The 22,804-nt window shown below is 42.3% G+C and overlaps 1 long non-coding RNA gene across 1 annotated transcript in view; it reads left to right on the top strand.

Annotated features, from left to right (window-relative positions):
• Positions 1–22,538, top strand: part of LOC141164398 (uncharacterized) — a 70,364-nt gene extending 47,826 nt beyond the window's left edge. The window contains exon 3 of the long non-coding RNA XR_012250898.1: positions 22,458–22,538. This is a non-coding gene — a long non-coding RNA (uncharacterized lncRNA). The remainder of the gene's footprint in view (positions 1–22,457) is intronic.
• Positions 22,539–22,804: the final 266 nt, after the last annotated feature.

Here is a 22,804-nt window from a genome sequence, read left to right as displayed (position 1 = left end):
CCCCACCACATCTTCCCATTCTTCCGAGGTTATAGTACCAATGTCGCGTTCCCACCTCTCCTTAACATTTAAGGGTCTGTCCCACTGAAATTGCTGCATAAGTATCCCGTAAATTCTGGAAATCAATCCCTTCCCACCTCTATGGCATAATAATGTGTTAAACAGTAGATGATGTTGGATTTTACTTTGCATATGTCGCGGCTGTACAAACCATGCATGCCTCAATTGGAGATAAAAGTAAAAACTAGTTTGTGGAATACAATATTCTTCTTTTATCTGTTGGAACGATTTAAATATTTCCCCCTCTAATATTTGCGCCACATTAGTTATTCCCAATTTTTCCCATATTCCGAATCCTTTCAATTTATGGATCTCTGGAAGGCCCACATTATGCCACAACGGGGTAAACGGGGTAAAGCCTTTTATTCCCAACAACAATTTGATTTTCTGCCACGTTTTCCCCATAAGTGTTAGGGTCGGGAGGTGTCGCCTAGCATCCCACCCCGAGGTTCCTATTTCTAGAAAGGAGGTAATTGGCAGATTGTGTGAGAGTAGACGTATCAGTTTATCTAGGTTCCCCTGGATTAACCAGAGCTGTTGCATTTGAGAAGCTAGAAAATATATCCATGGATTAGGTGCGGCTAGTCCCCCCTGATCTTTGGGCCTTTGAAGTGTATCCAAACTGATTCTGGCCACCCCTTTTTTCCAGATCAATTCCCGAAATAGTGCCTGAAATTTATAAAATATTCTCATGGGGATCCAAACCGGTGAATTATGAAGGATATATAATAATTGGGGCATTAACACCATTTTAATTAAGTTAGTTCGACCTACCATTGATAGGGGAAGTTTGCTCCAAGTATTGGCCTTTTGTTGAAATTTAGTAAGCAGTTCAAGTAAATTTAAAGGAATATAATCTCCGATAGATGTGGTCACTCTAACTCCGAGATATTTAAATTCTCGCACCACCTTCAAGCAAGTACTCCCTACCCTAGTATTCTGAGACAAACCATCAACCGGCATAAGAACTGATTTGTCCCAATTAATCCGTAAGCCAGAATGATCTCCAAACTCCCTTATTAAATTCATAGCTGTCATCAGAGATTGCTCCGTGTCACCCAAAAACAACAGAAGGTCGTCAGCGTATAGGGCCACCCGCTCCTCCAGTGTTTTGTAGCGGAAACCCTGAATTTCACTGCTGGAACGAAGCTTAACAGCCAATGGCTCCACAGCCAGGGCGAACAGTAGGGGAGACAACGGGCAGCCCTGACGCGTGCCCCTGCCCATTTCAATGCTACCAGAAAGATTACCATTAATTCTAATCCGAGCTACCGGATTGTTATATAGAAGCCGTACCCAGGCCCGAAATCCAGTACCGTGCCCCATTTTTCGCAAAACAGCCCATAAATACTCCCATTCGACACTATCAAAAGCCTTAGCGGCATCAAGTGATAGTACTGCCCTACCACCTGCATTTTGTGACTGCATTTGTAGATTAAGAAAAAGCCGACGCAAGTTAATTGCCGTCGACTTGGCCGGTATAAACCCAGTCTGGTCTTCTTCAACCAGATGTGTAATAACCACCACCAATCTGGTAGCCAAGACCTTAGCTAAAATTTTTACATCTACCGAGAGTAAAGATATTGGCCTATATGATTCGGGGTTTAGTGCATCCTTTCCAGGTTTTGGCAAAAGAACTATGTTAGCCTCCCTCATTGAAGCCGGCAAGGCCCCCCCCCCTCCCTCGCTTCTTTAAACACTTCCAGTAACCTGGGAAGTAAAACCCCCCCCCCCAGCCTCCTTATGAATTTCCGCGGGGATCCCATCAGCACCAGGGGCTTTGTTATTTTGAAAATCTTTTAAAGCTTCCTGCATCTAGTTGCTCTCTCTGGCTATCTGTTAGGCATGGTATTTGCATATCATGAAGGTATAGACCTATGTCCCTTTGCGCCTTAGTCAGTTTGGAAGCATATAATTGTCTGTAGAACTGAAAAAAATCTTCCATTATAGCCTTTGAATCAGTAATTACCGCACCCCTAGTATCCCTGATAGCTGCAATCATAGGAGCCCCAGTCTGGGCCTTTGCTATAGTGGCCAGCAAGTGCCCTGCACTCTCTCCCTCCACATAAAATTGCTGTTTAAGAAAAAACCGTTTATGTTCTGCTTGTTTCAATATATGGTCATTTAGTGTAGCCTGTGCCCGTGTCCAGTGTTCCCTATTCTCTATGATTGGAGACCCAACATACCTCTGTTCCAATATGTCTACTTCCCTCCGCAACTCCTGAGTACGAGCCCTATTTTTGGATTTGATCATGGAAATTTCCTTAATCAGGATCCCCCTTAAGAACGCCTTCATGGCTTCCCATACCGTATTTAAAGGAGCAGAGCCTATATTGTCTTTAAAGAAATGCTCCAATTTACCTGCTAAATCTAACTGTTCCCCGAATACGTCCAGCCAGTAGGGATTAAACCTCCACAGTGCCCTTCTGTTTATGGTGCCAGGATCGACCCCCAGAACAACCAATAATGGGGAATGATCAGATAACAATCTCGTGCAGTATTCTACTTTAGTGACTAGAGGGACTAGATGACTATTTCCCAGAGCCAGGTCAATTCTGGACAGAGGAATAGGATGCTGAATAACACGAATACTGCTTAACATTTGGGAAACGAACCCGCCACACATCTACCAGACTGATTTCCTGCAGGACCCTTGCCAACGATGTCTCTTGAGCAGCCCCTCCCCCCACATTACCCCTATACTTATCAAGCTCAGCATGTAGATACATATTAAAATCACTGATAACTAACAGGGGTATGGTAGCAAATTCCGTTATCCACGGGAATAGTTGGCGCAAAGTCTGTATAGAGAAAGGTGGAGGAATATATAGAGCAATTAGGCAAATTCTAAGCCCAGCCACTCTGCACACTAGACATACATACCTACCCTCCCTGTCACAAATACTTCTCTCACATTCAAAGGGTAAATTAGGATGAATCAATATACTAACCCCCCTAGAGTAAGTACTATGTATAGAATGATAGGCCGGCCCCCTCCAAAGCTTGCTCAGTGCCGCAGCGGCCCCCGTATTGCAATGCGTCTCTTGCAGACAGATTATCGACTCCTGATATTCCTTAAGATATTTAAGTGCCGCAAATCTTTTGTTGTGATCTCCCATACCTCTAACATTCCAGGATACTACATTAATCTGCTTAACCATGTTTTAACGATTGAAAATGAACTGTCACATGCCCCCCTCTGTACACACTTGTGTGTCTGATCATCAAGATTATGGTATTGTAATAATACACAGTCTGCACCAATCAAAGTAAGTTCTGTTCTTTTACCCCCCATCGCTACCTCATTTAACACCCCCCCCCCCCTTAATCAAATGAATACCATCAGCCGTAACATGAGTCTGGTGTTTAGCCTCATGCAGCCTAGTAGGCCTTAAGCACACGAGGCGCCCCGACATAAGTTGCATCACAGACTCCCTCATTTCCCCCCCACACAACGTTCCCAGAACATTCAAACGGCAGAGTGTCTTAACCCTGCCTATACATTGTAGGTGAAACCAGTACCTCAACAACCATATAAGTATATTGGCCTGCCCGAGGTATATATGAGAGCCAGGTTATAAGCAGTATACAAAAACTGAAAAATAATAATCATAACATTTATAAACAGAGATTCATTAGCCAACAGCAGAGTATTATCCACTAGAATTCAAATTTCTTGAATTATTATATTATATTCTGTCAAGAATCTTCTCAAAATTGGCGTCAGCCCGTCCGGATTTGTCTCTCTTTTAAGTCCATCCACTTTGCAGCCTCCTTTGGTGAATCAAAGAAATGAGTTTCACCCAGTGCTGTGACCCGCAGCCGTGCAGGATATAGCATTGCATAGGGTACTTGAAGTGCTCTCAATCTGCGCTTGATATCTTGAAATTGGGCTCGTCTCCTTTGAACCTCCACCGAAAAATCAGGATAGAAGGACACTCTCGCCCCCTCTATACATAAGTCATTAGCCGACCGCGCCAATTGTAGGATTTTATCTCTGTCACGAAAATGCAGCATTTTGATTAAAACTGTACGTGGCAGTGCCCCAGGCGGTGGAGGTCTGGTGGGGACCCTGTGTGCCCTCTCAATAGCGAACATTTTAGAGAATTTATCTTTTCCAAAGGATTGCAGCAGCCATTTCTCAAAAAAGTCCACCACCTCTCTGCCCTCTGCTTTCTCAGGCACACCCACAATACGCACGTTATTTCTTCTTAGGCGATTTTCAAGATCATCCGCTTTGTTGAGTAAATAGTTAATAGTCAGTAGCTGTTTTAAGTGTTTTAGTCATAGGAGACACGGTATCCTCCAAATCCCCCACTCTGCCTTCTGTTTCAGTGAGGCGCTCCCTCATTTTCTGCATGTCATGGCGTATATGAGATATGTCCACTTTCACAGACCCTATGTGTTCAGTGAGATCTGCTTTACTATGTGAGATGGCCAGCAGCACATCCTTTAAAGTAGGCTCATCATCCTCTGCCAGTGAGTCAGCACCACTGGTAACCTGAGCCTCTCTGCTGGGGGTAGTTGTTGTTTTAGCAGCCTGCACATTCGTCTCATGTGCCTCCCCCGCTGCCTTCTCCACATCCCCCTCAGTTACTGTGCTTTTTAACCCCTTACTTACCGGGGACGTATTAGTACGCATATTTGCGTGCCCCGGGTTCAGTGAGGGCTGCTGCGCTGAGCCCTCACTGAACGGAGCACATGTCAGCTGATTCTTACAGCTGACATGTGCCCGCAACAGCTGCGGGTGGAATAGCGATCCACCCGCAGCTGTTAACATGTTAAATGCCGCTGTCAATCTCCGACAGCAGCATTTAACGCGCGCTTCCGTGTAGCGCGTCATAAGCCCCGCCCACCGGCGAACCCGTCACGTGATCGCGGGTCGCCGATGGGTGTGCATGACAACCCAGGGTCTGCAGCAGACGCCTGTGGTTGTCATGATCTTGTCGCTATGAGCGCCACCTAGTGGTCGGCGCTCATAGCACAGGACCATTTCTGCTGCATGCAGGGGACCTGCTCGTCCCCTGTATGTAGCAGAGGCGATCGGATAGTTGCTGCTTCTAGTCTCCTATGGAGACTATAAAAGCATGCAAAAAGTAAAAAAAAAAAAAAAAAAAAAGTTTTTAAAAATATAAAAAAAAAAATAAAAAAATAAAATATGTAAAAAAAAACCCACATACACATATTTGGTATCGCCGCGTTCAGAATCGCCCGATCTATCAATATAAGAAAAGAATTAATCTGATCGGTAAACGGCGTAACGAGAAAAAAATTCTAAACGCCAGAATTACGTTTTTTGGTCGCCGCAAAATTGCAATAAAATGCAATAACGGGCGATCAAAACATCGGATCTACCCCAAATGTTATCAATAAAAACGTTTGCCCGGTGCGCAAAAAATAAGCTATCAACCAGCCCCAGATCACGAAAAATGGAGACGCTACGGGTCTTAGAAAATGGTGCTATTTTTTTATTTTTTTTTTTTACCAAATTTTGGAATTTTTTTTCACCACTTAAATATAAAAGAACCTATACATGTTTGGTGTCTATGAACTCGTAATGACCTGTAAAATAAGAAGGTCAGGTCAGTTTTAGCATTCAGTGAACGTGGTAAAAAAAATAAATAAAAAACAACTGTGGTATTGCACTTTTTTTGCAATTTTACCGCACTTGGAATTTTTTTCCCGTTTTCCCGAACAGGATATGGTAAAACTAGTAATGGCGTTGAAAAGTACAACTCGTCCCGCAAAAAATAAGCCCTCACATGGCCATATTGACCAAAAAATAAAAACGCTATGGCTCTGGGAACAAGGGGAGCAAAAACGAAAATGCAAAAACGGAAAATGCTCCGGGGCTTAAGGGGTTAATGACTGCACATTCCGGTCAGGTGTAAGCTCCTCCGCCATGCGCATATTTGGAGAGCCTGTTCACCACCTCCATGCGCTTCTCCCGCTGCCTTGGAGTTTCAGTTCCCGCCTCAGAGGCCACGACACCATTTTGGCCCTCATGCTGTGATGAGCCAGCCGCCTGCCTCTGCTTGCTATCTCGCCGGGTCATCTCGTTCTGCACCACCGACTGCTCCCCCGCACTCCTGAGACCCCAGGCCACCTGGTGAGATCTTTTAGAAGCAATGATTCCCTCGGGCAGGAAGGATTACAGGACAGGGTTATAGGAGCTCTTCTGCCTCACTTCTACTCACGTGCCCGGCCAGGCCACGCCCCCTCCGAATTACTTTACTAGTAAACTATACATGCCTATCACGTATTGGTGTGTGTTTTTGCAATGATCTTTTACGTTATTTTTTTACATTACATTAACACCTTACCGACCACCGATATGCATTAAAATTCCAGCTGCTAAGGGGCCTTATTCCCTCATCGTTGTTTTAAAATGACGATCGGGAATTGTCTATAGCGCTCCCCAGAGTCCGAAAATCTCCAGGGTCTCGGCTACCAAAACATGCGGGGTGGGGACTCGAGCATCTCACTCGAGCACCCTCGATACTTGGTGCATACCTGAGCGTCCCATGAAAACTTGAGTAGCTTAAACTTGCACTCAACACTAATGGCGACATATTCAGTATGATAACCTAATGTTATCAAATGCTGTGTAGTACCTTTTGGGTTCAAAATATTTACTATAACCCCGGATAAAATCCTTGAGGGGTAGTTGACAAAATGGGGTCAGTTGTTGGGGGTTTCTGCTGTTTAAGCACCTTAGGGGCCCTGAAAAATATTAAACCAATAAATCCGTATATTTATGCAAAAACAAAAAAAGTACACATATTTAGTATCGCCGCGTCCGTAACAACCAGATCTGTAAAACTGTCACACTAATTAACTCCTTCTGTGCACACCGTAATAAAAATAAATAAAAAACGGAGCAAAAAACTATGCTTTTTCATCATATCGCCAAACAAAAAGTGGAAAAAAATGCAATCAAAAAGCAAAATGGAAATAAAAATGGTACCGCTGAAAACGTCATCTTGTTCCGCAAAAAAAAAGCCGCCATACAGCTCCATCAGCCGAAAAATAAAAAAGTTATAGCTCTCAGAATAAAGCGATGCAAAAAAATATTTTTTCTATAAAATTGTTTTATTGTGTAAAAGCGCCAAAACATAAAAAAATGTACAGTAAGTGTAGTATCGCTGTAAACGTACTGACTCGAAGAATAATGCTGCCTTATCACTTTTACCACACGCAGAATGGCATAAAAAAAACCTCAAAAAAAACAATTCCTGAATTGTTGGTTTTTGTTGATTTTACCTCCCAAAAAACGGAATACACTGTTCCAAATTATTATGCAAATAATATTTTCTCAGATTTTCCCAAATTACCTATATGAATTGCAGGCATTGTAATTTTCCAGTCAAATAACTATTAGAGTACAATTGAAAGGTTTTTGTACAAACTGCCTATGATAACAGTATATTTTTAAAAAAATAAACTCAAACTGCACTCAAAATGCGTGTTCCAAATTATTATGCACAGCAGAGTTTTCAACCTTTTCATTTTAATAAAGAACAAAAAAATGGTCATTTTTGAAATTATAAGCATTAGCAGGTTATTACAAACTGAAATCAAACAGTTTTCAACTCAAAACTTTATTCTAGGTGATGTTACATTTGCACATAGGACCCCTTGTTCGAAAGGAGCTTCTGAACTCTCTCGTCCATTGAATTTGTCAGGTTTTGGATGGTTTCTGCTTTAATTGTTTTGCATGAGGACAGAATACCCTCCCAGAGCTGTTGCTTAGATGTGAACTGCCTCCCGCCATCATAGATAATGCCCCGTCTCATGCTGCACATAACGCATCTGCATCTCTGGCAGCTATGGGCATAAAAGGGGACAAACTTATGGTGTGGCACCCATGCTCCCCTGACCTCAACCCCATTGAGAACCTCTGGAGCATCATCAAAAGGAGTGTCTATGATGGCGGGAGGCAGTTCACATCTAAGCAACAGCTCTGGGAGGGTATTCTGTCCTCATGCAAAACATGAGGACAGAATGGACGTCTTCAAACAGAGGCTGGACAGACATCTGTCTGAGATGATCTAGTGAATCCTGCTTTGAGCAGGGGGTTGGACCAGATGACCCAGGAGGTCCCTTCCAACTCTACCATTCTATGATTCTATGATTCTATGAATTGAAGCAGAAACCATCCAAAACCTGACAAATTCAAAGGACGAGAGAGTTCAGAAGCTCCTTTCGAACAAGCGGTCCTATGTGCAAATGTAACATCACCTAGAATAAAGTTTTGAGTTGAAAACTGTTTGATTTCAGTTTCTAACAACCTGCTAATGCTTATAATTTCAAAAATGACCACTTTTTTGTTCTTTATTAAAATGAAAAGGTTGAAAACTCTGCTGTGCATAATAATTTGGAACATGCATTTTGAGTGCAGTTTGAGTTTTTTATTTTTTTAAAAATATACTGTTATCATAGGCAGTTTGTACAAAAACCTTTCAATTGTACTCTACTAGTTATTTGACTGGAAAATTACAATGACTGCAATTCATATAGGTAATTTGGGAAAATCTGAGAAAATATTATTTGCATAATAATTTGGAACACAGTGTAGAAAGCGATCAAAAAATGTCACGTACCCAAAAATGGTACCAATAAAAATGTCAACTCGTCTCGCAGAAAACAAGCCATCACATGACTCTGTCGGCCGAAATATGGAAAAATTGTAGCTCTCAAAATATGGCGATGCAAAAACTAGATTTTGCAAAAAAAGCGTCTTTTTAGTGTGTGACAGCTGTCAGTCATAGAAACCCGATATAAATCTGGTATCTCTGTAATCGCACCGACCCGAAGAATAAAGTAATCTCATCACTTATACCGCACGAGGAACAGCGTAAAAAATAAATAAAACCAGTTCTTCACCTGCCACTGATTTGTTTATTATGTCTCCCAAAGATCGCAGTAAGGCTCTGCTCACATTTATCCTGCGCTTTGCGCTGAGCACTTACACCAGAGTTTCCGTGTAAATCTCTGAAATACGTGATACAGACGGCAAAAGATTCCCTGTAATGAGGCAGATATAGGCTACTGTGGATGCCGTCTGGCCTGTGATCCCCACTGTGTTAGGTTTTTTTAGGCGTGCATAAAAGTGCGGTTGGCCACAGTTTTGTGCACTTCTGAAAAAAAGGACACCGCTAAACAGAGGCCAGACGGAGTCCAGAGTAACTCTGCTGCCTCATTACAGTGAATGGATCCCGCAGGGGTTTCATCTGAATTACATCACTTGGAAATTTAGATGGAAACCCCGATGTAAGTGCTCAGCCTAGAGCGCCGGATAAATGTTACGTAAAATGTTCCCAATAAAAGCTTCAACTCAGTCCTCAAAAAAAGCTAGTCCCCACTCAGGTCCGTCATCTGTTAAAAATATAAGGGACTTCCAAGTTACTGGTAGCAGAAAGGCTCTGGAAAAGCAAAATGGCCCTTGCCCCCCAAAAGAATTTCTGAAAATTTTGTGCTCCCAAATCCAAATGCCTATTCTACAATAATTTGTTCTCCAATTGTGAAATAGCGCTCCGCCCCCCCCCCCCCCCCATATCTCGCCGTATGGCTGAGCGGTACAATACAGCCACATATGGGGTATTGCCACTTTTAGAAGAAATTGTGTGACACATTCCAGCACCATTTTTACCCATTGCCCTGTGTGAATATGTAAAATCTGAGGGTAAAACATTTTTTGTGGTAAAAATATAATTGTTTTCTTCACTGCCCAATGGTATAAATTTAAAAATTAAAAAATACTCACTACTTCCCTAGATGAATTCCTTGAGAGATGTAGTTTACAAAATTGGGTCACTTGTGGGGGTTTCTGCTGTTTCGGCATGTCAGCGACTTTTCAAATGTGACATGGTGTCTGCAACCTATCCCAGCCAACATAGCGTTCCTTTCTCTTCCTGCCGTACACCAAAGCAGTGGTTTTCCCCCACATATGGGGTATCGGCGTACTCAGGAGAAATTGCACAACAAATTTCATGGTGCAATTTCTCCTGTTATCCTTATGATAATGCAAAATTAGGGGATGAAAAACATTTTTTGTGGGAAAAATGTGAAAATTTTATTTTTATGGCTCAATATTATAAACTTCTGGGGGTGCAAGGTGCTCACCGCATATCTAGATAAGTTCCCTAAGGGGTCTAGTTTCCAAAATTGTGTCACTTGTGGGGGGTTTCCACTGTTTAGGCACATCAGGAGCTCTCCAAACGGAACATGACGTCCGCTAATTATTCAAACAAATTTTACATTCAAAAAGTCTAATTGCGCTCCCTCCCTTCCGAACCCTGCAGTGCGCCCAAACAGTGGTTTTCCCTCACATATGGGGTATCAGCGTTTTCATGAGAAATTGCACTACAAATTATATAGTCCATTTTTTCCTGTTACCCTTGTGAAAATAAAAAAATTGGGTCTAAAGTAACATTTTTGTGAAAAAAAGTTAAATGTTCATTGTTTTCTTCCACATTCAAAAATTCCCGTGAAACATCTGAAGGGTTAATAAACTTCTTGAATGTGGTTTTGAGCACCTTGAGGAGTGCAGTTTTTAGAATGGTGTCACTTTTGGGTATTTTCTGTCATAAAGGCCCCTCAGTCACTTCAAATAAGATGTGGTCCCTAAAAAAAAAAAAAAAAAAAAAAAAAAATGTTTTTGTAAATTTTGTTGGAAAAATGAGAAATCGCTGGTCAACTTTTAACCCTTATAGCTTCCTAACACAAAAAAATTTTGGTTCCAAAATTGTGCTGATGTAAAGTAGACATGTGGAAAATGTTATTTATTAACTATTTTGTGTGACATATCTCTCTGATTTAAGGGCATGAAAATTCAAAGTTTGAAAATTGCAAAATTTTCAACATTTTCGCCAAATTTCAGATTTTTTTCACAAATAAACGCAAGTGATATCGAAGAAATAAGTGACCGTGGTCAGAATTGAAAAAATTGGCCTGGTCACGAAGGCAAAAACAGGCTCTGGCGCGAAGTGGTTAAGGATATAAAGATTAAAAGTGTGAAAATTGCGGTGTTTTTTGTTTAATTCCCAAAAGTTTTCTCAAAATAGCGATATTTTCACAAATAAACCCAAGTCATATCAAACAAACAAATTTTATCACCATTATGAAGTACAATACATCACGAAAAAACAATCTCAGAATTACTGGGATACATTGAAACTTTCCAGAGTTATTACCACATAAAGTGACACTGGTCAGATTTAAAAAATTTGACCTGGTCATTGAGGTCAAAATTAGCTTGGTCACTAAGGGATTAATCAACCAATTTTCCTCCTGTTTTGACTCTAAACAGGCCTAGCCTGTTATAATGTGAGTTCTATCTGTTATGATCTGCAACATAAACTAGGGAAAGATGGGGAGAGCTGTCCCTACAGTAAGACTAAGCTGAGTCCCTACGTTGTAGCGGGCAACCTGTTCCTTGTGAACAGACCCGCCTTCGTCCTCGGCTAGTCTGAATGGAGACCTATAGAGAAAGGCAGGGGTCCCTAAAAGAACTAAGGACTGGGACAAAACTGGGACACCTCCTAACAGAAGCTGTTGCAGAGCAAAAGTACTAGAGGTCCCAGAGGACCAAGCAAACTAGAGATAGATAGGAACAAAAGCACCTGGCTAGAGAGACAGTCAAAACAACACTGCAGTCCAGCAAAGCCAGAAGGGCGGAGCTCGAATATATAGGAAGATGGTCACATGACTGCAAAACACAAGATAGAAACAAAAACAAACAGGAGGGTTCTAACAGTACCCCCTCTTTTATGAGGATCCTCCGGATCCTCCAGGCCCAGGCCTATCCGGAAATCTCCTGTGGAAAGCTCTGACAAGTCTAGGGGCAGAGACATCATCCGCCTTTACCCAGGAGTTATCCTCGGGACCGAAACCCTTCCAAGCGACTAGATACTGCAATCTCCCTCTATGCCCTCTGGAATTCAGGATACGAGAAATTTCATATTCGCCGTCTTCCACCACCAGAGGAACTGTGACAGTGGCCTCCCTATCCGATACATGAGCCTTTTTCAACAAGGAAACATGAAACACAGGATTAATCTTCCAGGAGGTGTGAACCTCCAACCTAACAGCAGACTGGTTAACCACCTGAAGCACCTTAAATGGCCCCATAAACTTCGGACCCAATTTTTTAGAGGGAATCATGTCACCCACAGTAAACAAAACCTCTTTACGTTTCCTGTTAAAATACTTCTTGGACTTCTTGTTAGCCTCTTGAAGGTTACAACGTACATTAGTCCAAACTCTCTCCAAATCACCGGAAAAATTCTCCTCCTCCGGTACCGCCGACCCCAATTTGGAGAAGGAACAAAAAGACGGATGTCTCCCAGTACAACAAAAAAAAGAACACCCAGCAGAGGAGGATGTATGGTTGTTAAGAGCAAATTCTGCGAGTGGCAGAAACTCAGACCACCCCTCTTGATTGTCTGCCACAAAACAACGCAAAAACTGTTCAACATCCTGGTTCTTTCTTTCAGTCTGTCCATTAGACTCAGGATGATAACCAGACGAAAATGACAAATGGACTCCCAACCTGTCACAAAAAGCACGCCAAAAGCGAGCCACAAACTGAGGTCCCCTATCAGAAACAATGTCGGTGGGAACGTCATGGAGCCTGACAATTTCCTTAACAAACGCCTTAGCGAGTGTCTTAGCGCAGGGTAGCTTAATGAATGGAACCAAATGACACATCTTGCTAAAACGGTCCACGACCACCCAGATGACAGTGAAACCCTCGGACACAGGAAGGTCAGTAATAAAATCCATTGCCAGATGCGTCCAAGGCGCACTAGGAACTTCCAGAGGGCAAAGCAACCCCGCAGCAGGGGTATGTGAAGCCTTTGACCTAGCACACACCGTGCATTGACGCACCCACTTGATGACTTCCTTCTGCCACCCAGGCCACCAAAAACTGCGACTGATAAGTCTCTTAGTCTCAGAAATTCCTGGATGACCTGCCAACCGAGACTCATGATACTCCACAAACAAATCTCTCCTAAAGGTTCTAGGCACAAACAACCTCCCATGAGGAGTGTTAGATGGGGCATCCTCTTGGGCTTTCAGAATCCCATCTTCCAAAACGGAGTCCAATGCTGCTACCACAACTCCTTCCTGTAAAATGCTCTCCTCCTCCTCCTCGGTACAAACCATGGGAGAAAAGCTGCGAGATAAAGCATCGGCTTTAACATTCTTAGTACCAGGGATATAGGTAACAGAAAAATTAAACTGAGAAAAAGTGCCAACCTAGCTTGACGGGCATTCAAGCGTTTGGCAGCATCCAGATAGATCAAATTCTTATGATCTGTGAAAACCTGAATAGGAAATTTAGCACCTTCCAAGAAATGACGCCAATGTTCAAACGCGAGTTTAATAGCCAGCAATTCCCGATTACCAACATCGTAATTAAGTTCGGTTTCTGAAAATTTTTTCGAAAAAAATGCACAGGGATGTACTCCATCCTTATTCTCCTGAGACAAAACCGCACCGACCCCCACCGAAGAAGCATCAACCTCGACCAAAAAAGGCTTGGTCTCATCAGGCTGCATAAGGATAGGGGCAGAACTGAACCTCTCCTTGAGATACACAAAAGCTTCAATGGCCTCAGTAGCCCACTGGACCGTATTTGCACCTTTCCTGGTGAGATCGGTCAGCGGCTTAACAATTATAGAAAAATTCTTAATGAATTTCCTGTAATAATTGGCGAAACCCAAAAATTTCTGTATCGATTTCAAACCAATAGGCCTAGGCCATTCCTGCACAGCCTGAACCTTCACTGGGTCCATCTCAAAGCCCTCGAGGCCTAGGCCATTCCTGCACAGCCTGAACCTTCACTGGGTCCATCTCAAAGCCCTCGCTGGAGATAATGTAGCCCAAAAAACTAATTCTCTGCACAGCGAACTCGCATTTCTCCAGCTTCGCAAAAAGTGAATTATCACTCAATAACTGCAACACCTCACGTACGCTCTGCCAATGGAACTCCAGATCTGGTGAATAAATCAGAATGTCATCCAAATACACAACCACATTCTTACCAATCAATGGTCTCAGGATGTCATTAATAAGGTTCTGTAAAAACGCGGGTGCATTGGTAAGACCAAAAGGCATCACCAGATTCTCAAAATGACCTACCGGAGTGTTAAAAGCAGTTTTCCATTCATCACCCTCCTTTATTCGTAACAAATTGTATGCCCCCCGGAGATCAATTTTAGAGAACCACTTGGCCCCCCACTAACTGGTTAAACAAGTCAGGAATTAACGGCAATGGGTAGGAATTGCGTACGGTAATCTTATTAATTTCACGAAAGTCCAGACATGGACATAAACCGCCGTCCTTTTTTTTAACAAAGAAAAATCGAATGGCCACAGGCGACTTAGAAGGTCTAATGTGACCAGCAGCCAAGCTCGTCTGTATGTATTCCTCCAAAGCCTTTCTTTCAGGGATAGTCAGATTAAATAAGCGACTCTTGGGAAGAGTAGCTCCAGGAACAAACTCAATGGTGCAATCATAGTCCCTATGAGGAGGTAAAACTTGCGACTCCTCCTCTGAAAAAAACCTTCCAAAAATCCTGAGTAGGTACAGGTAATTCCCCTTTTTCCACAGCCGCAATGCGATCATTACAACATTTATCATAGCACTTAGGACTCCAAGACTTAATCTCATTAGTAGACCAGTCCAGTAAAGGATTGTGCAGTTTTAACCAAGGCAAACCTAAAACGACTGGAGAGGGTAAATTATTTAATACCACCAAATCCAAATTTTCTTGGTGAATGCCATTGATAGTGAGGGGAAATGCCGCAACCTTGTGAGTAATACATTTCAAGAGTGTTATCAATTGCAATCACAGAAATAGGTGATGACAAAGGTTTGGATTTCAATTCAAGTTTTTCCAAAAACCCTTTATCAATCACATTAAGTGTTGAACCACAATCCACAAATACCTGAAATTCAGTCAAATCTTCCTGCAATGAGGTACTCCCTGAAAGAAATACTCCCTTAGAGCTCAAACAAGCAATACGGGCGTAACTGACCTTTTTTATTTTTTCTTTACTTAAACGAAGCTCACAGTTCTTAATCAAATGGTCAGTTTTACCACAATAAAAACACAGTCCCTTGGAAAACCTGCTGTCTCTTTCCTGAGAGCGGAGTGACATCGCCCCAACCTCCATCGGTTATCCGCCGTCCGAGCAGACCCTCTGGGGACTAGGAGCTGCCATTGCAGGAATTTTTTCATCATTAACCCTGGCACGCAGTCTCCTGTCCACACGTATAGCTAATTGCATGGCTTCCTGCAAGGTCTCAGGTGCAGGAAATGCAATCAGCAGATCCTTAACCCTTTCACTTAGACCAGCAAGAAAAAAACATTTTAACGCTGATTCATTCCATTTCACTTCTGAGGACCACCTTCTGAAGTGTGTACAATAATTTTCAACATCACCTGACTCCTGATTCAAACGCCTCAGTTCTGTCTCAGCAGATGAGACTCTATCTGGATCGTCATACAATAGCCCCATAGCAGAAAAAAAATCCTCCACTGACCTAAAACACAGATCATTAGGTTGGAGAGAAAAGGCCCACCCCTGTGGTTCCTTGCGCAAAAGTGACATGATAAACCCAATGCTCTGTGATTCATTCCCAGAGGACCTTGGTCTCAAACGAAAATATAATAAACAAACAAGCATTTTTAAAGGAAAAAAAATCTTGCTGTTTACCATAAAAAATATCAGGGAGTCCTACCTTGGGTTCGACAAAATGCGCTCCAGAACAGCTACTCACGTGTTGCCGGAGCTTGGACACCTCCAGAGACAATCCCTGCAGGCTTTGAGCCAAATCTTGAACAGCAACCATACTGATCCCCGGATTTCTTTCCTTAAGATTTTGGTTTGGGCTGGACTTACTGTTATGATCTGCAACATAAACTAGGGAAAGATGGGGAGAGCTGTCCCTACAGTAAGACTAAGCTGAGTCCCTACGTTGTAGCGGGCAACCTGTTCCTTGTGAACAGACCCGCCTTCGTCCTCGGCTAGTCTGAATGGAGACCTTTAGAGAAAGGCAGGGGTCCCTAAAAGAACTAAGGACTGGGACAAAACTGGGACACCTCCTAACAGAAGTTGTTGCAGAGCAAAAGTACTAGAGGTCCCAGAGGACCAAGCAAACTAGAGATAGTTGGGCACAAAAGTACCTGGCTAGAGAGACAGTCATAACAACACTGAAGTCCAGCAAAGCCAGAAGGGCTGGAATATATAGGAAGATGGTCACGTGACTGCAAAACACAAGATAGAAACAAAAACAAACAGGAGGGTTCTAAAGCCCCCGTCTCACATAGCGAGATCGCTGCTGTGTCACGGTTTTGGTGACGCAACAGCGACCTCACCAGCGATGTCGCGATGTGTGACACTTTGCAGCGATCAGGCCCCTGCTGTGAGGTCGCTGATCGCTGCAAAGTGTCCTGGACCATTTTTTGGTCGTTGCTCTCCCGCTGGTCAGCACACATCACTGTGTGTGACCAGCGGGAGCAGCGATCAGGCTGGTAACCATGGTAAACATCGGGTTACTAGGGGCACACACGCACCTAGTAACCCGTTGTTTATCATGGTTACGAGCCTGCTAAAGTGAGCGGTAACCTTCCGCTCACTGTAGCAGAGTGGTAACCATGATAAACAGGTTACTACGTGCCCGTGTGCCCCTAGTAACCCGATGTTTACCATAGTTACCAGCCTGCTCCTGCTTCAGCAGGCTCGTAACCAGGAGCAGGACATCATGGAAAGATTCTTTCCACGATGTCGCTGCTCCCCTGATCGTTGGTGAGCCTGCCTGTTTGACAGCTCACCAGAGACCACATAGCGACGCAGCAACGATCCCTGACAGGTCGTATCGTTGTCGGGATCGTTGCAGCGTCGCTAAGTGTGACGGGGCCTTAACACTATCAGTAAACAAACATTGTTCTCAAATCTCCAGGGATTTGGTGGTTTTTGTTTTTTTTTTAACGATTTGTCCACAGTTGTTGCAAGAGGTTATGCCAAAAGAACCAAAGTGATTTACAGTGCTGGTCACCATTATTGGCATCCCTTAATTTTTTCATAAGACTATACAATATCTTCAGAAGTAAATGGGAATGTACCAAAGTTGTACCCTCAGGATTTTTTAATTAGTGGTACAAAGTAATACAACAATAAAAAATTGTTTTTTCAACTTCCATATTGCAATTTCAAAGAAGAAACAGAATAAACGGCATGTGCAGCAATAAAGGCACCCCTAATTAATACTTGGTTGCACATCCTTTGGCATTGCTGACAGCCTTCAAACGTTTCTTGGAGCAATCTATAAGCTTCTTGCACTTCTCAGCTGGAATTTTCTCCCACTCTTCCTTTGCAGTTTGTTCAAGCTCTTGAATGTTTGCAGGGTTCTTTTTCTCAATAGCAGTTTTCAGCTCACCCAAAAAATTTTCAGTGGGATTAAGGTCAGGACTCATTGCTGGCCATTGTAAAACAGTCCATTTTTTTTTCTTTTTCAACCATTTCTTTATACTTTTTGGATGTGTGCTTTGGGTCATTGTCTTGCTGGATCTTTGACTCAAACCAAGTTTTCTTACACTAGGTAGGACATGTCGCTGTAAAATCTCTTGATAATTCTATGATTTCATGATTCCTGTGATACGGTGTACCCCTACAGTACCAGACACCGCAAAGCAACCCCACAGCATTATGGATTATCCACCATGCTTAATGGGGTTGTCCACTACTATTAATAATTGGCCATTCTATTTTTACGTTGAAAATAAGTATCTTTGTAAACACCTTGCTTTGCAGTTACTGCCTGTGAGCAGCTCTATCGCTGGCCGCTCACAGGTATCACGTGACCCCCGGCTGCAGCCGGCTATGACATCCGCTGATGTCATGTCAAGTTCCGGCTGCAACCGGGGGTCTCTCTCTTTTGTGTGGGTGCTGGGTTGTGTGTGGGGTTACCCCCCGCATCACACCCAGCATCCACTGCGTGCTCTCCCACTCCTCATTCATTGGGAGCGTGCCACTGATATCACGCCTCACTTGACGTGACATCAGCGGGGGGTCACGTGATGCTTGGGAGCGGCCAAGGATCGCGCCACTCACAGGCAGTAACAGCAACGCAAGGTATTTACAAAGATATTTATTTTCAACATAAAAATAGAATGTCCAAATATTAAAAGTAGTGGACAACCCATTTAACTATTGGTAAGGTGTTATTTTCCTTATAAGCTTCATTGCGCCGTCTGTAAACAAACTATTGCTTTGTATTGCCAAAAAGTTCTATCTTTGTTTGATTTGTCCACAGAACATTTTCCCAGAGGGATTGTGGTTTGTCAAGGTACTCTTTGGCAAATATCAGTCGTTCCTTTTTATGTCTTTTCTTCAGCAATTGTTTATTCCTTCTCATTCACCCGTAAAACTCTGCTTGGTTTAGGGTGCATCATATGATAATTGAAACCATGACCCCACACTGTTCCAGGTTGGCCTTAAGGTCTTTGGATGTTTGATGTTTAGAGATGAGAAAATATGTTTGAAAAACGATAGCCAATTTCAACGGCACAAATATGGCACATTCGGATTCGTGATCGGAAACACAAGCAATTTTTCTTAAATCTGTACAATTCGGTAAAAGTTTGGGAAATGATTGCTTTGTCACTCAAGTATTTTTAGCACTTTAGCTAGGATAGCGGTGGTGTATGACGAGCAGGGGGGACGTGTTTGATGAGGGGAGGGGTTGTGGAGAGCACAGAGGAGCAATGTGCTTGTAATCTTTTTTTTTTTTTTTTTTTTTTTTTTTTTTTTCCCCCCCATGTTGTGTGCTAATGGTGGCTAGCTAATCAGGGCGCAGGAAGCATCCACACTGACCAGACACAAGGGCTTGTGCCATTGGCTGCTGAAATCACATGTCCCTCTCTCTATATAAAGAGCGGACATGTTTTAGCCCCATTTTGTCAGTATATCAGCTCAGAGAGGATACTTCTGACACTGGTCACGATACTGAGAGATTTTATCTAGTTAGCTAGGCGGTTGCCTCCAAGTCAGATAGTTTAGGTAACTAATGTCCTGTGTGGCTGTGAAATCGACCTTCCAGCAGATTTTGTATTTCTTGTGCCATTAGTGAGGTCCAGACAAAGACAGAAGTGCACATTTCATAGAAGTGTGCTCTGCACTGCTTCTATTGTGCTCCATGCACGAGTACACCTTTTTAAAAATTTTTTTTTTTTTCAGTTGCTAACATGATTAAGCTAGCCATATTTAACCTTGTCATTTAGTGACTTTGAAATTCAGCTGTGTGCAGAGCTGGTGCAGAGTAAAAAAATCTAATTTTTGTTGCTAATACCACACTATCTGAGCAACATGAGTGGGGGAAAAAGGTCGTAATGAAAGGGAGAATAGGCTTGGTGTTCAAGGTATACTTGGGGTAGGTGGTAATGTTAATGAAAGTTCTAGTGAACCGACACTGTCACGTCCTATCCAAAGACAACTGACAACTTCTGTTACATTGGCTTTAGTAGATTAGGTGTTAGGGGAGTATACTGTGTTTTGTATTTTTAACTAAATGAATAAAACCGTGTGGACTTTTATTTCAAATAAAGGATTTTTTTCAGGCTGTGTGTTTACTTAAAAACCTTTACTATGGGGTTAGTAATGAGGTGTGTTATTGACGCCTCTCCATTACGAACCTGGGCTTCATGTCAGCTGCCAATACAAGGCTGACATGAACCTCAACCGTATTACCCCACTTGCCAATGCTCCAAGGCTAGTGGGGAGAGCGAGGCTAAGCACCACATTTGGCGCATGTTAAGGATGCTCCATTCCTGGGGCCGCTGAGGGATGATATTAGCCTCAAGTATCCATTGCCCCTTCCCTGGCTATTGATATCAGTTCACAGCTCTCTGTTTAACCTTTGTTGGTTAGAATTTATAGGGGGACCCCATGTCCCTTTTTTTTCTGGAGCCCCCTGTAATCTAGCAAGTAAATGCTAAGCAAACAGCTGTGAACCTTTAGGAATAGTCAGGGAACATTTTTGGCTAATGGCCCCTTCCCTGGCCAGTAATATCAGCCCCCAGCGCTCGGCTTTCCCTCTGCTGGTTATGAAAATGACGCTATTTTTTTTTTATTTAATTCTTCATTTTCTTTCATTTAGAAGAAATCCCTTGCCCACTCTGCTTGTTTTTGACACTGTGTAGACTCACCCGCAGCATGTCAATTTCTTGGTCTCCACTGCAGATTTTGACTGATTGAAATGTCATTACATGCTTTGGATACGCATGTATTGACAAAACATTAGAATGCTGAGTTTTGGACGCAGCGGAAATACACTGCGTCCAAAGCGCTGCTGTTTGCTAATCGTGGGGACGTAGCCTAAAGGCTAACCAAACAGCTGTGAGCTGTTAATAGCCAGGAACATTTTGGCCTAATGGCCCCTTCCTAGGTTAAAAATAGCAGCCCTCAGCAGATATGACCCTTTATATTTGAATGGGTTTAGGGGTAATGGGATTAGGTGTTGCTGACACCAAGCCCTAGGTTTAGTGATGAAGAGGTGTCAGCTAGACACCCTCACTACTAAACTTGTAAGTAAAGAGTTAAATAAGCACACACACGGAGAATAAAACACTTTATTTGAAAGACAACAGACACCTTCCTTAATCATTTAAATTAACCAATATACTCTGTAATCCAAGGGTTAAAGCGATGTCCCATGTTTCATTTTTCAAATATCTTTATTCCTCTCCAAAAAGCATTTATTGCTGTACAAAAACGCATGCAATAACGCATCAAAATCGCTACAAAACGCAATATTTTTTTTCTGCAACTGTAGATGTAGAAACCTTGCAAAAATTTCTGCAACCAAATACTCAACGTGCACACACAGCCTTAAACATTTAGAGAAACCGCTTTTAACTGTTAAAGTTTAAAAACTTTGTAATATACCTGATCAGCGAAATCTGTTTCTTTCTCTACTGGTACTGATCTGTCATTATCAAAATTCTCAATTCCCAACTAATCTGTATTCAGTGAAGACCAATTATTACATTATTGAGATAGGAGATGGCAGTTGTTACTAGTGAGATTCTATGTAGACTAGAGTAGCTCTGCTTCTTGCTTGTTCCTGCTTCTCCTCTCTACATAGAAAATTATCAGCACCAACTGCTTTCTCCTGTCTCAGTAATGTAAAAATCTGTCTTCACTGAATACAGATTTAAGAAGGAAATTGAGAATTTTGAAAATGAATGATCAGTCCTGTCTGAAATTTAAGCTGATTTCTTATTTTCTAAAATAAAAATGAAAATGACAGGTCCTTTTAAAGAGTAACGATCACCAGGTAAAAAGTTTTAGTTTTTGCTGTTATTTTACTCCTGCTGCTCCCCTGGGTATTCGGATTCCAGAGATGTGGGCCTTTTTATTTCGTGCTAATTTTTATGTTGCTCACAGGGTGATATAGAGCAGCCTGAATACATGTCTCAAGAGAATCCAGTGAGCCCCCCTGGTAAAGACCACAAAATTAGCACTGAACAAATATACCCATATTTCTGAAACAGTGTGGCAAATTTAAATGAATAAACAGAATACTCAGTGGAGCAGCAAGAATAAAATAAGAGCAAACACTGACCACTTTTCTGATGACAGATCCTCAGATTTTATTTTAGATTTTCGCTTCACAAGTAGACTTGAACATGCAATCATTTGATCACATTGATAATGCTCTGAAGTACTTATGTAGTGCAGAGTATTATCAAACCTGTCCGTCTTATACTGACAGGCAGATTAATAAACTGTGCCTTTGATCTATGGCAGAACTGCAGGCCAGTGTTAGGCCATGGCAACCATTGGCATCCCACAATTTAACTGTGGGAAGCTGAGGAAGTGACAGAAGGAGCAATCTTCCTCTGTCATACTCGCATGCAGCAGTTGCTATTGACTGTGGCATGTAAGGAGTTAATTGAGCTATTGCAGACACTGACTGAACTCAAGTTCGTTTGTTCAGTTCCTCCTATCAACAAAGGTACAGCAATGTCAGCAAGTGGTAACCCAGGGTAAAGTGCCACTGGCCTTTTTATGTCCTAATTGAAAATGGCACATTAGAAAGCCAGTGAGATGACGGGTTGTAGTTAAAAAGCATGATTAAGACATTAATGAACTGTTTGAAATTTTGCTAAATGGCAATAATTAAAGATGTCTTCCACTTTTATTTTGATGACCTATTCTATGGTCTGATCTGCAGTACCCGGTAGTAGGATAGGCTATGAAAATAAAAAGAACCTGATAACCCTTTTAACCTTGGTTAGCACTTTGGAAAATGTTATAAGTTATTTGAAAGTATAATTCCGTAAGAACTCTTAAAATTCTAATATTCAATTTATGGATTACAGTTCATCATGAATTATGAAAATCCTCCACCATACACAGGAGTTAATCAACCTGGACCTTATCCACCGTATGGACAGCCACAAGGTGGCCCAGCTCCATATCCTGGTTATCCACCTGGTCCTGTAGGATATCAGCCCGGGCAGCCAGGTTATCAAGGATATCCCCAGCCTGGTTGGCAAAGTGGTCAGCCTCCAGCACCAGTATATATGGAAGCTCCAAAAAACACAGGTATGCAAGATATGAATAAGACACCCAAAATTGTATTTCTCTTAGAAGGCACAAATACACAATATACTGACTATGTAGTATTTTTTTTAACTTGGTCCTAAATGTCACCTTGTGTGTACAG

This window comes from Phyllobates terribilis, unplaced genomic scaffold, assembly GCF_046119375.1.
Source record: "Phyllobates terribilis strain yellow unplaced genomic scaffold, ASM4611937v1 Scaffold_10__3_contigs__length_209671492, whole genome shotgun sequence".
In the NCBI taxonomy this organism is placed as follows: domain Eukaryota; kingdom Metazoa; phylum Chordata; class Amphibia; order Anura; family Dendrobatidae; genus Phyllobates; species Phyllobates terribilis.
The sequence above is the reverse complement of the archived record's forward strand: the minus strand, read 5'-3'. Positions and strand labels throughout refer to the sequence as shown.